Consider the following 12236-nt stretch of genomic DNA (forward strand, 5'->3'; position numbering starts at 1 on the left):
GGACATAGTTAGGCCTAACGGGGCCTTTTCTGAGCAATAGGGGACAGTGTCAGCCACCGCTCAGAGCTCTGGGCCTGGCCACCTGTGCTCAACCCCCTCTACACGAGGGACAGGGCTGCCAGCACCCCTTTGCTCCCCTCTGCATTCTTCCCTAGCCCACCCAGCTGCCCTGGTGACCCCTCCTTCAGCATCCCCTCTGTTCCTTTTCCTGCATCCCTCACCCTATGGGGACCCCTACCCTTGCCCTCCTCTGTATTTTCCTTTACAGTAACCATCCTTTCTCACCTCCTCCCTGGACCCCAGGTTGCTACTCTCGCTCTACTTCTCCCCTTGCCTCCCCTGAACCTCCCTTACCCACCAAGCACTTGTATCTCCCACAGTGGTTTCAGTTCAGCAGGTGCTATAACCCTGTGGTCACGCCCACACCTCCTGTTTTCATGGATGACCCCCACCATGGCCTGGTGCCAGCTCCAAACCCTTGAGGGAGACTGCCCTGGTGAGGTTACTCACCTGCCCAGAACTGGCCCACTTCCTCCTCCTTCATGGAGCTGGACCTCTCCAGCTTACTGAAGTGGCCAGTCCTCACTGTTGCCAGGACCTTCCTACCTTTTGCCACCGAGATAACAGACATTGATGAGTCAATGTCCAGCCAAGCCTGGTGGACAATTCACATGTATCGTCTTGTCCAATTCTCAGGCCATCAAGGGTCAGATGCTGTCATCACCCACATACAGTGGCCCCAAGCACCACATGATTTCCCCAGTAAACAGCTGGTCGATGACAGAACCGGAGATAGAACCAGAGTCCTGCTCCTGACTCCAGCAGACCCCTGCAGTAACCTTCAGCCTAGAGCCAAGCTGCACACAGGAGTGTGAATATGGGGCATGTGAACCATGCAGTGGGCACCCTTGCCTGTGAGCCATTCCCACCAGCCCTCCTGAAGGACCCCAGCTGGAGGCCCAGCCACAGAGTGGGCCACTTTATGCAAGCCAACATCTCAGCACCAAGAGGCAGGGGCCTCTGTTAGGCCTGCGCTTGGCCCAGGCTCTCACCCTGGAGATGGACACCTTCCACAAGGTACCCAGCTCCAGGGCCTGGGTCCAGATCCCCCTCTCTGGGCTATCCTCCCATATTCTTCCAGCCCTCTCTCTGTCTCCCATAAACTTAATAGGCCTTTAGCCCTCAATTTAGAATATAATGGTTTGTCGTCTTCAGTGGTTTCATGTGTCTTATTAACGTGTTGGCGACAATAACAGTGATACTATTGTGGGTTATGCAAAGTCACAGCTTAGTGATTGAAGCCCTTCCAAATGCCTTGTGTCTCTATCCATCACCCTGTCTGTCCCAACTCGAGGATGGGTGTGCAATCCGTGTGCAGATACGGTCCTGTATGGAACCCTGCAGTGATGTTTGCAGATGCTGGGAAGTCTGCCACCCCACACTGCTATGGGAGAGGTTGGCTGGGATGCCCATCCAGGTGTGTTGGCAGGGACCACTGAGTCTCATTCCTGAAGCTCTGGTCTTTGTTAAATGCACATGACTCGAGCGCTGGAGAGAGCTGGGATGGTGCTGAGGCCCCTGGAACCAACTCCTGCTCCCTCGTGCCCCCTCACCCCCATTCCAGGCTGGCCAGTTTCTGTGGTCACATCTACCTTGTCACACAGAGCTAGGCAGCAGAAAGTTCTCACGTGTTCCACGTTGACCTGGATTACCTGGAAAGGATTTTAAATGTATTTTTTAACATCTTTATAAATATGTAGTTCACATACCCTCCAAGTCACCCACCTAAATTATACAATTCAGTGGGTTTTAGTATCTTTGTAGATTTGTGCAAGAATCACCAGTCAATTTTAGAACCCTTTGGTGGTCTCAACCCCAATATCCCTGTCAACCCCAGCCCCAGGGAGCCACAGCCTTCTCCCTATCTCCATGGATTTCCCTGTTCTGGACATTTCATGTGAATGGAATCATGTGATGTGTGGTCTTTTGTGTCTGGCTTTCACTGAGTGTAGTATTTCCAAGGTTCATCCGTGAGGTGGCACGTGTCAGAATGCTGTTCCTTTTCATGGCTGCATAAAATCCAGTCTGTGGACAGAACATGCTGTGTTTGTCCATCCACCTGCTGATGGACATTTGGGTTCCTTCTACTTTTTGGCTCCTGTGAGCAGAGCCGCACAAACCTTGTGTGGACACAGTTCCATTTCTTTCAGGCACAACTTCGGAGGGGACTTGCGGATCACATGTTAGTTCCCTGTTTAACTGTGAGGAACCAGCTCTCTGTGGGCCCAAGTGTTCTCCGTGGCAGTGGCCTTACTTCTCAGTCCCACCAGCTGTGTGGCAGGGTTCTAATTATCCACATCCTCTCGGGCACTGGTCACAATCTGACTTTTATTGTGGCCATTCTGGTGGGTGGGACCTGGAGTCTCACTGGTTTGATTTGCATTTCCCAAATGGCTAATGGCTGTCTGGCATCTTTTCATGTGTTTACTGGCCATTTGCATATCTTCCTCGGAGGAATGTCTGTTCAAACCTTTGTTAAGGTGTAAAGTTCTTTATATATTAGGGGTACGGTTCCTCATCATATATATGGTTTGCAAAGATTGCCTCCCCTACCATGGGCTGTCTTTTCACTTTATTGACGGTGTCCTTTGAAGCACAGAAGTTTTCAATTTTGAAGTCCAATTTATTTGTTTTATCTTTTGTTGTTCCTGCTTTAGGTGGCATACCTCTGAATTCTTTGTCTTAATTTTTGACTTTCTGCCCACATGGCTGCAGCCAGGAGGCAGGGCATAGCCAGTCATTCCGAGAACTCCCAGAGTGCTGGGAATTTCTTGATTGCAAGAAACTCAACTCACTCACTAAGCCCCCAAAAGGTGTAATAGAGCCACAGATGGGCGGAAGTGGGACTAACCTGGGGTGACTGTGCCGGGGACCCACCCACCAGGACACTTTGGCAGTCTCTCAGCCAGATGATATGGACTTCCTCCTCAGGTGTCCACACAACCGTGGCAGCTCCAGCCAGCCCCATTCACACTCAAAAACTGGAAACACTTTTGCTGGGAGGGTCCTGTGGAGAGGCCTGTACGCAGGGCAGGAAGATAGGGCAGAGGTAGCCATCCTGGTCAATGTCCACGCCTGTGCCTGGATATGATGGCAGAAGGCATGTGCTGGACTGATGCAGACACTTTCCAATTAGGTGCCAAGGCAGCTAACAGGGCTGGGCCCAGCCCACGGGCTTTGCTTATTGCTCCTGTGTCCTGGTCACTTTGTCTGGTGGTGTTATCACTTTAGCACCACCTGCTCCTTGAAAAGGCGTCCAGGCCTCTGAGGAGTCTGTTCCTTGTTCCCACAGTCAAAGCTGCTCCATCCAGCCAGTGCCCCTGCCCCTCCCGAGCCTCATGCTGACTTTCAGGAAAGAACACAGGCTTCATTTCTCATCTGGGCACTTCCATCAGGAACATCTGTGAAAAGCCTGTCCACATGCCCCAATGCATGGAAATCACAAATTCCTCACGTTCAGGAGCTTTGGAGGGGGCACCGCATGGTGCTTAGACTTCATGGATCCCAGTTCTCACCGGCTGGGACACCAGGCCTCTCCACTAGGTAGGGCTGTGGCTGTGTCCCTGCCCACAGCTCTGTCCACCTGCCCAGGGAGGCACCAGTCCCTGCTCTGCTCGGCTCCCTGGACTGTCTGAGAGGAGCTCGCAGTGGGCACCTTGGTGCCTCGAGGAGCCTGAGGGCCTCCAGGCCTCCCTCAGCTCAGGCCTCCAGGCCTGGCCGCTTAACCTCTTGTTACTGTGCCTCCCAGAAGCAGGAGGAGTTCGGCTCTGCCATAAGGCACACGCCTTGGCGATGCACACGCCTTGGCGATGCACACGTCCCTGTGCTCAGCCCACGTGGGTCTGTGAACACCTTTCGCAAGGGGTCACAGGGTAACCTGCGTGTTCCGCCAACCTCCTGGGCGGCAGCAACAGGCTTCCCTACATCTCCAGCTCTATGTGGGCTGGAAAGGTGAGAGGATCTTGGGGGTGGGGCCCTCACTGTGGACCCCTGACTCTCAGACTGTGGGGTGTACTTGCTGCTTGAGCTCAGAAAGGTGGGACTGGAATGCCGGCTTGAAAAATGACATGTTCACTTGCCCATCGAGCAAGGCCTCCCCTCTAGCTGTCCTGCTCCCTGGCCCAGAACAGGGGTCTGCAGGATCTTGGGGGACCCGTGGCCCCAGGCACTTTGGCCTTCAGAGAGCTCTTTCTCTCTAAAAATACAAAAAACAATGTTTTAGAACTGCCTTTCCTTGTCATTTCCCTGGTCTAGTGGCATCATACTTGCAATGGTGGAGTCGTGACGACGTGACTGCTGCAAGGTGCTGTCTGCTCTCCCAAAGTGTCTGGACCGGCGTTGTGTGCAGGCACCTCCTTTCATGACATTGACCAGCATGTCCTTGCCGAGGCCTGTTTATGGGTCAGCCCTCTACCCCCTTTGCCTGTGGGGTGGGCCTAAGGGACTTTGCCTCTGGACACACTGCTCTGACCTCAGGCCCCTGAGCATCCTCATCCTCCAGGTTTGGCCAGTGTGGGCAGGGACATTTGCAGCGTTTCATCCTCTGCAGCCCAGAGGAGAGGAATAGCGGGGAACACAGGAGGCACCAGGAGCTGACACTGGCTCTGGCTTACAGCAATTGCAGCTTGAGTCCAGCCCAGAGCCCCTGACTGCCCTCATCCTCCAGGTCCCTGGGCAGCCCTTGAGAAGGCAGAGCAGGGTGGGGGCCTCGCCTGTGTCCTGCATTCCCCCTCTGCATCATGGAGCCTCTGGGACAGTTTCAACTATTGATAAAATCAGTTCTCAGTACTTTCAAAGAGAAGGGCTGTGCTGCAACCACATCTCCAGTCTCTAATCGGCATCCTTGCAGGTTTTCAAAGCCTTCTCATTATCATATCACTGCTGTCAAAAGCCTGGAGGTGGGGGTGGGGGTGGGGGTGGGCAGGGCAGGGCACCTTGTCTCTAAGAGGAGGAGATGCGTCCTGGAGGCCAGACTGCCCACTTACCCCCAGCCTGAAGGACATGCCCAAGAAGTGAATCTCCTGTGTGCCACGTGTGCTAGTCTCCCCGGTGCAGCCTCAGGTGGGGATGGTCCAGGACTCCTTAGCCCCAACAAGGAGGTGGCTGTGGGGACCCTGCCCAGGGGCCCGAGTGCTCCTCCTGCAGCCTGGGCTTGCAGCAGGGAGGCGAGGCGCTGGGCCAGGCCTTTGGAGACAAACGCCCAATGGGACACCTTCGTACTCATGAAGCCTTTGGAAATGAAGCACCCCCATGTTCTTTATTAAATCAGGACAAAACATGTCAAATGTAGGGGTATTGCCTGAAAAGGGGCCCCTGGAGCACATGGCGTCCAGAGCCAGGGCTCGTCCTGTTTTTTGTGGTTGTTACTGTCACCATCTGTTCCCTTTTAAGGGGAAGCAGATGATGCTGTGCTCTGTGGTCTGCCCAGCTCACAGCCCCCACCGTGGACCAGGGCTGTTCTATCTGAAACCGTGACCACACTCTGAAAACACAGTTTTTTTTGGGTGCAACCAGGGGCCCTTTGGATCCTGGGCAGTTGTTCAAAGCCCTGTGTGTGGCCTCAGGAATGCAGCCTCCACCCACACAACTGCCCTCTGTTTATTGAGGTGTAAGGTGCTTCCTGTGAAGTGCACTTGATGGAGATGTGCAAGTGTCTACACCGTGCACCAGCCCCAGATCAACCCGTTGACCCCCAGTGACCTCAGTCCCTTGACCCTCCAGCCACATCTCCCCTCCAGGTCAGCAAGTGCAGAGACGGGCTGAGAGGTAGAGCTGGCATGGCCTCCAGGGCTCCCATCTCTAAGTCAAACAAGCCCAAAGGGAATGAAATGGGTTTAAGGCTATCACCACCTCTATCTGGTTGCTTCTTACTTGCACAAGATTATTAGGAAATAAGCACAACTTCAGTCATCCTGGCTGACTGGTGGAGGGGATTGTAAGGCTGAACTCTGACCCCTCCCCACTACCCACGCAGCGCTCTTCCCATAAGTCGTTCCTGTAGGAGCAGAAGGGCTGGGCTGGGATGCAAGACCCTGTGCTGGTCCAGTTGTCAACAGCTGCTCAGCCGTCTGGTGTCTGAGATCATTTTCTTCTTCTGTAAACAAGATCCCTGACCCCAATTCTCTCGCCATGGGGGCCCAGGTACCAGACAAGGGGTGCCCTGGCCATCTGTCCTGGTGCCAGTCCGAGCAGGGCTAGGCAGGGAAAGAGTAACCTTCAGTGGGGCAGACCCCATGTGGCTGCTGCCTGTGGGAGGCAGGGGCTCAGGCAGGGATGTGACTCAGTCCATCTTCAGCACCTTAAAGCCCCAGATCCCAAACTAGCCCTTCCCCAACTAGGCATGTCATCCCAGGGGGCAGGGGTCCTGTCTTACTTAGGGCACACAGTAGGTGCTTAATAACTGTGCTGCTCTGTCAAACTGAACTGTCTTCTTTCCTAGGTTTTTAAGTGTGTAGTGGGCGGGGAGCCTGGGGAAGTCTATGGCAGGTGGGAGCCACTATTGGCCTCTGCGAGGGGGAAGCTCTCTCTCCAAGCCCCTTAGGGACTGGCACCTTTCCCTGGTCACAGGGAAGGGGGGGAGTGTGACGGGGAAGGCCAGCTGAGAGTTGGAAAGTCTGCTGAGAGGTAAGGGGTGGCTGAGCTGGGTCTCTGGTCTCTGATGACCATGAGGGAGGCAGGCCTGGCCAGGGAAGGGACACAGGGCAGTGACTCTGCTCTGGTGAGAAACCCCAATTGTCTAGCACGAGGGGGGTGGGGATAATGCTGGGTGGCCCAGGGGATCTAGAGGCATGGTTGCAGCCCTGCTCCTGAAGGTTCTAGGGGCTCCAGGTTTCTGGGGAGCACAAAAGTCTCTGGTCTCCAGAAGTGCACCATGGAGGGAGCAGGAACCTTGGACAAGGATTCCAGTCTTCCCAAGCTTCACCGTAAATATTGTACCAATATGACATTAGGTGGGGAAATGCCCGCCAGCCCTGAGACGGCACCAGCCAAGATGGGGACTCCCTGCTCCTGCCAGGACCAGTCCTGAGGCCAGTGTGCACCTGCTCTCTCCCCAGCCCGGTGGGGGAGGGGCTGGGTTGCCCGGTGAGGGTGGGGTGGGAGGCTGCGTTCACTTTCACTGCCGTCTTCCCTGCCTTGGCTGCCGGCAAGGCCCTGGCTGGATTCCCAGGACTCTGAGTCATGGGTCTGTAGGGGTCCCACACATTCATGTTTCTCAGCTCCTTGGGTGCCACTGTAAAGACCTGGTGCTGGGACCCTGTTTAGTCGTGTGACGCTGGGTGGGTCCCTCTACCTTTTCATCCTCGTAATGGGTGTAATTATGGCAGTCTTCAGCCAAAAGATGGGCTGAGGATAAGGCAAGACAACCATCAGCAAGCAGGACGGAGGAAGCCAGAGGCAGCCTCACTGGAGCTGCTCTGGCGCTGAGAGCGCCGGTCTCTGTACGCTGCCCACACCTGTGCAACAGGGTTCTCACGGGGGAAGGGCCCAGGGAGGTGGCCCGAGAGGGGATCAACATGCTCAAGTCTCCTGCCAGGGTGTCCAAGCCTCTCTGCACATGTCCCAGGAGAAGGTGAGGGGCTCTTCTGACCCAGGCCCCAGCCAGGCAGAGCCCCTCCTGCTGCGCTCAGCTCTTTGAGGCCCTCAGAACTGCCCCCCCCTTTCAGGTTCCGGGGAAGGGACTGGGTCACCCCTGGGTTTGTGAAGAGTGAGTCCCTCGGGGAGCCCTCCGTGTGAGAGGTGCACAGGCTGGTCATTGTCACTGCTCTTGGAGAGAGTGGTAGAACCTTCTCAGAACGAAGGGCGGCCTTCTCGTGAACTCCCGTTAGCCTTACCGAAAGAACTGTCCTCTGGCACCGTTTTTCTTGTTTTTACCACAGACGGAGGAAAACTTCATTATGGGCTCTCACTGGCCTGGGGACCAGTTTCTGGGAACCACTGATCAAGCGCCTCCCTAGAAGAATTTGCAAATAAAGGAGGAAAGAGACTGAAATATGACCATAAGGCTGGCGCTGAAGGGGCCCTTCCTCTGTGGCCAGACAGCCTGACAAAGAAGCCAGGGTGATTGTCCCTCCTTCCAGCGGACAGTGGGGAACCAAAATGACACTCAGGTCCAAGTCCACGTGAGCCGCCAGGTCCCCAGTGTTTCCCCTGGAGAAGGGGCTCTGTTGCTTCCAGGGGACTTTGAGCTCCTGAGGCCAGCAGAGTCCTGGGGTGGGGACCAGCCTGTCAGGATGCCAGCCAGGCCCCCAAGAGTGAGGGCTTCTTAGCCCAGCCACCCATTAGAATCGACCTGGCACTTTGCCTTCTCAGTGCCTGGCATCCCCCTGACAGAGTTGAGTGTCCCTGTTTTTTTTTTTTTTGTTTTTTTATCCTCATCCGAGGACATTTATTGTTCAGGTAGAGTGGGAGGGAGAGAGAGGAAGAGAGAGAGAGAGAAACATCGATGCGAAAGGGACACATCGAGTGGCTGCCACCCGCACGACCTACCAGGGCCGGGGACAAACTGCAACCAAGGTACATGCCCTTAGCGGGAACCGAACCCGGGCCTCTCGGGACCGCAGGCCGACGCTCTAACCGCTGAGCCAAACCGGCCAGGGCTGAGTGTCCCTGTTTTTAAAAGGCCCGCCGATCCTGCTGTGCAGCCTGAAGAACACCTTAGACCTGCTGACAGCCCGGGGTCGCAGCCGGCGTGGGGCGGAAGCCACTTCAGGAATGAGGCTAGACTGAGTTTGATTTCGTTCGTAACTTTGATTGATGTGGGGCGACTGGAGTGGTGACATCAGTTCAGTTCTGGTTTACGGAGCCCTTGTTAGTGACCGCGTGGAGACTGGGCGTCTGTGGCCTCTCAGAAATCCAGTGTCCTCAGCTCAACTCTGGTCTCATTGATGACCGCCAACGGCCGACCAGATGACTGTGTGCAGCCCCCTGAGGTGTTTTGTTGATCGCGGCTTGAGCTCGTATCTGTCACAAAGATTCAAGTCTGGAGCTGACTGATCCTGGATGAAATTGTGGAGTAGGAAGAAGGGGCCTTTGGACTCAGTGACCACTTGTCTCGGTGGACACGTTTGTTCTGGGTAGGATGTTTGAAACAGGAATGTGGTGATTTAGTCCCGTTGAAGAGTTCCACACTGAGAAACATGTGCTTGTCTTTTGGGTCAGGGCACCAACCATGGGAAATTTTCCTTACAGACATGCTTGTGCATGCGTGTGTGCGTGTGTGTGCGCGCGCACGCACATATGTGGGTATCGTGTCAGCATTGCAGCCCTGCTTTTGAATAGATAAAATCATTGCAAACACCCTAAATATCCACCAATGGCAACATACTGTAATGATCACATCCATGTGGCGGAATACTACACAGCCTTTAAAAATTGTCCAGCTCTGAGCGGACTCAAGTGGGACAATGTCCAGGACTTATTGTTAAATGAAAAACAGAGCCGTTCTCAGAGCATATTTCTGCTATGATTCCATTTGTACAAAAACAGCCCTATCTGCAGACGCGTGGGAAACGTCTACATGCTGCACTTTAAATTGCTAACAGAAGTTGCTTCTATTAGAAGGAGGATGGGAGACCTTGGTTTCAGTTCTGAACTTTCGTTTTTTACAATAAACACATGTTTTTTAATAGATGGGGAAAGCTTTTAAAAATTACAAGTGTAAGGAGAGACAGATGGCGAGAGTGCACCCCGCGAACCCGGAAGCACTCTTCTGAGAGACAGACGTGGACGCAGTTTTGAGCAAGGATTCTTCTTCAGCTTCCACTCCAAGGACTGGTTAACTGGTTAACCGATTAACGAGTCCTCAAACAGTCCACTCTGGCTCTAAGGTGACCGACTAACTTCTGCAGCTCCAGGCCGGCAGGCTCCACCAGGGAGGTCTGAGGAAAGTGGAAATCAGAGAGGGAATGCTAAGGACTAGGATGCTTCTAGACACGTTTTGTTTTCTTTAGAGACTTGTCCGTGGGGATCAACCAGCTCTAATGTCTTGGGTTGGCTTTTTTTTTTTTTTTAAATCATTTGTTTTGCTCTAAGGAAATAACAGTCCAAAGTCTGTGTTGGAAACTGACCACTATGTCTTGGTACACGAGGAGTTACATTAGAAATCAAGGAACACATCCGATCCAAGCAGTTGGGTTTCGGGCCAGCTGTTCTCATCTGGAGACAGCACCAAAAGGAACCGGCTGCTTCTCTGACTGCCAGGGGCTGGACCCCTGACCCCTGGTGCTGCCGGCCAGTGACGAATGTGGAGGGGGAAGGGGCCTGCTGGGGGCAGAGCTGGAGCAGATCCTTTGCATTCGAGGTGGTTTTATCCATCAGCGGGCACAGAGGCCAGCACTTTTCCAGGAAAGGCTTGCTGTGAAAAGTGTTACGTCTTCTTTCAACAAAAAGAGGAAACACAGAGCCTCTCTCTGTCTCTGAAGACAGGACTGGCTCAGACTCAAGACACATTGAAGGAGAGGAATATATCCTATTATTTTGTTCCTTTACCCCAAACTTCCCTGAGGCAAATGACTGGGTAGAGACAGCAGGTACATGGAGGGGTCACCACCAGAAGCCTGACCCAGAGGACCAGGCCCCACACACCACATGGCCCCACTTGTCTCTGAAGGGACATGTGGAGGAGGGGGCGTGTTTCAGTTCCCCACAGCTCCTGCCAGCCTCCAGAGAAAAGGCAGCTTCTTTCTCTGGAAAGTTGGCAGGACAAAGAAGGAAGTCGGCCTGCAAAAGACCAGCAACAAAGCATCATTTTTGTCTTCCTGGGGTGGTTTCCCCTTTGGAGTAGCTGTGAATGGCTACTTTTGGCTTGGAGGACACAGGGGGAGCCCAGGGTGGTTGGGGCCCTGTCTGTTCAGCAGGTGCCTGGTGGGCTTCTCTTCTGCATGCTCATGTCCTGTCACCTGCAGGAAGTGCTGCGGGATCTGTACTGAAAACTTCCTCTCCAGACGGAAATGGCACACATCTTACTTAGCCATCATGGAAGGGGGAATTTTCTTTAAATGTGGTCTGCCCTGGCTTGTGTGGCTCAGTTGGTTGAGCATTGCCCCACCCCACCCCCAACGGGTTGCAGGTTCAATTCCCAGTCAGGGCACAATCCCAGGTAGGGGACATGCGGGAGGCAGCCAATCCATGTTTCTTTCTCACATCAATGTTTCTCACATCGATGTCTCTCTCCTCTCCCCCCCACCCTTCTTCTCTCCATCCACCCTCCCTCTTCCTCTAGAATCAATAAAAACTTATGTAAAAATGTGGCCAGACACCTATTTCCAACCTCTCCAACATGTCTCCCCTTTGGAGTAACGTGTCTCAGGAGGAGGATGCTAACTGTGTTCACCCGCTTGCTTATGTGGGCATGGTCCAGCCTGGCAGCCCGCAGTCCCTGGGAGTGGTGGCTGAGCAAGGCATGTGGGCCGGACCAGTAGCTGCAGGTGAAGGGAACATCTGGAAGAGGAGGGAGAGCCAGGCAGGACGGGCTGGTGCAGGTTTCCAGGAGCCAGGCCTGCTGAGGGGGTCCCTGCCCTCCCGGGCTGGAGTGAAGAGGGAATGGCAAGTGGTGGCATCATCTGGAAAGTGCTGGTCAGCATCCCTGCAAGCTTTGGGTGGAGACCTGAAAACCATGGAAGACCGAGAAGGAAGAGAGGCGACACTTCATCTTGGGGGCACAGAGTAAGATGGCTCTGGGTGGGGCATTCCCTCTGTACTCGGATGGGAGCAAAGGGGACGTTTGAAAACATGCCGGGATGTCTTGACCCTGCCTCACCCCAGGGATCAAAGCTCCTCCTCGGAGATTTAGGAAATCACGGGTTTCCCCTTCTGCTGACTCGCATTCCCTTTCTCACCCACACCTTGTCACCGCAGCTCTGCAGCTGAACTCGTCCTGTCCAGCTTCTCCAGAAAGGGCGTGTGTGAGTGGGTAAGACAGTCCGGGTCAGGTGGGGCCCAGAGAGAGGGAGATTCAGAGACAGAGACAGCGAGGGGGAGAGAGTCAGAGAGAGGGGGAGGCAGTGTCTGCTGCCTCCTTGGCCTGCGTGTGGGGTGAGCTCTCCTCCTGGTGGAATGCTCCTCCCCACACAGGCTCAGGTGAGGCACCCAGCAGGCTACCTGTGGCCCTGGGAGCCCAGGTCAACTGCTGTCATCACGTTTGAAAACTAAGGATTGGTCAAATGTTCCCTGAGAAA

Source organism: Molossus molossus, unplaced genomic scaffold, assembly GCF_014108415.1.
Source record: "Molossus molossus isolate mMolMol1 unplaced genomic scaffold, mMolMol1.p scaffold_m16_p_3, whole genome shotgun sequence".
In the NCBI taxonomy this organism is placed as follows: domain Eukaryota; kingdom Metazoa; phylum Chordata; class Mammalia; order Chiroptera; family Molossidae; genus Molossus; species Molossus molossus.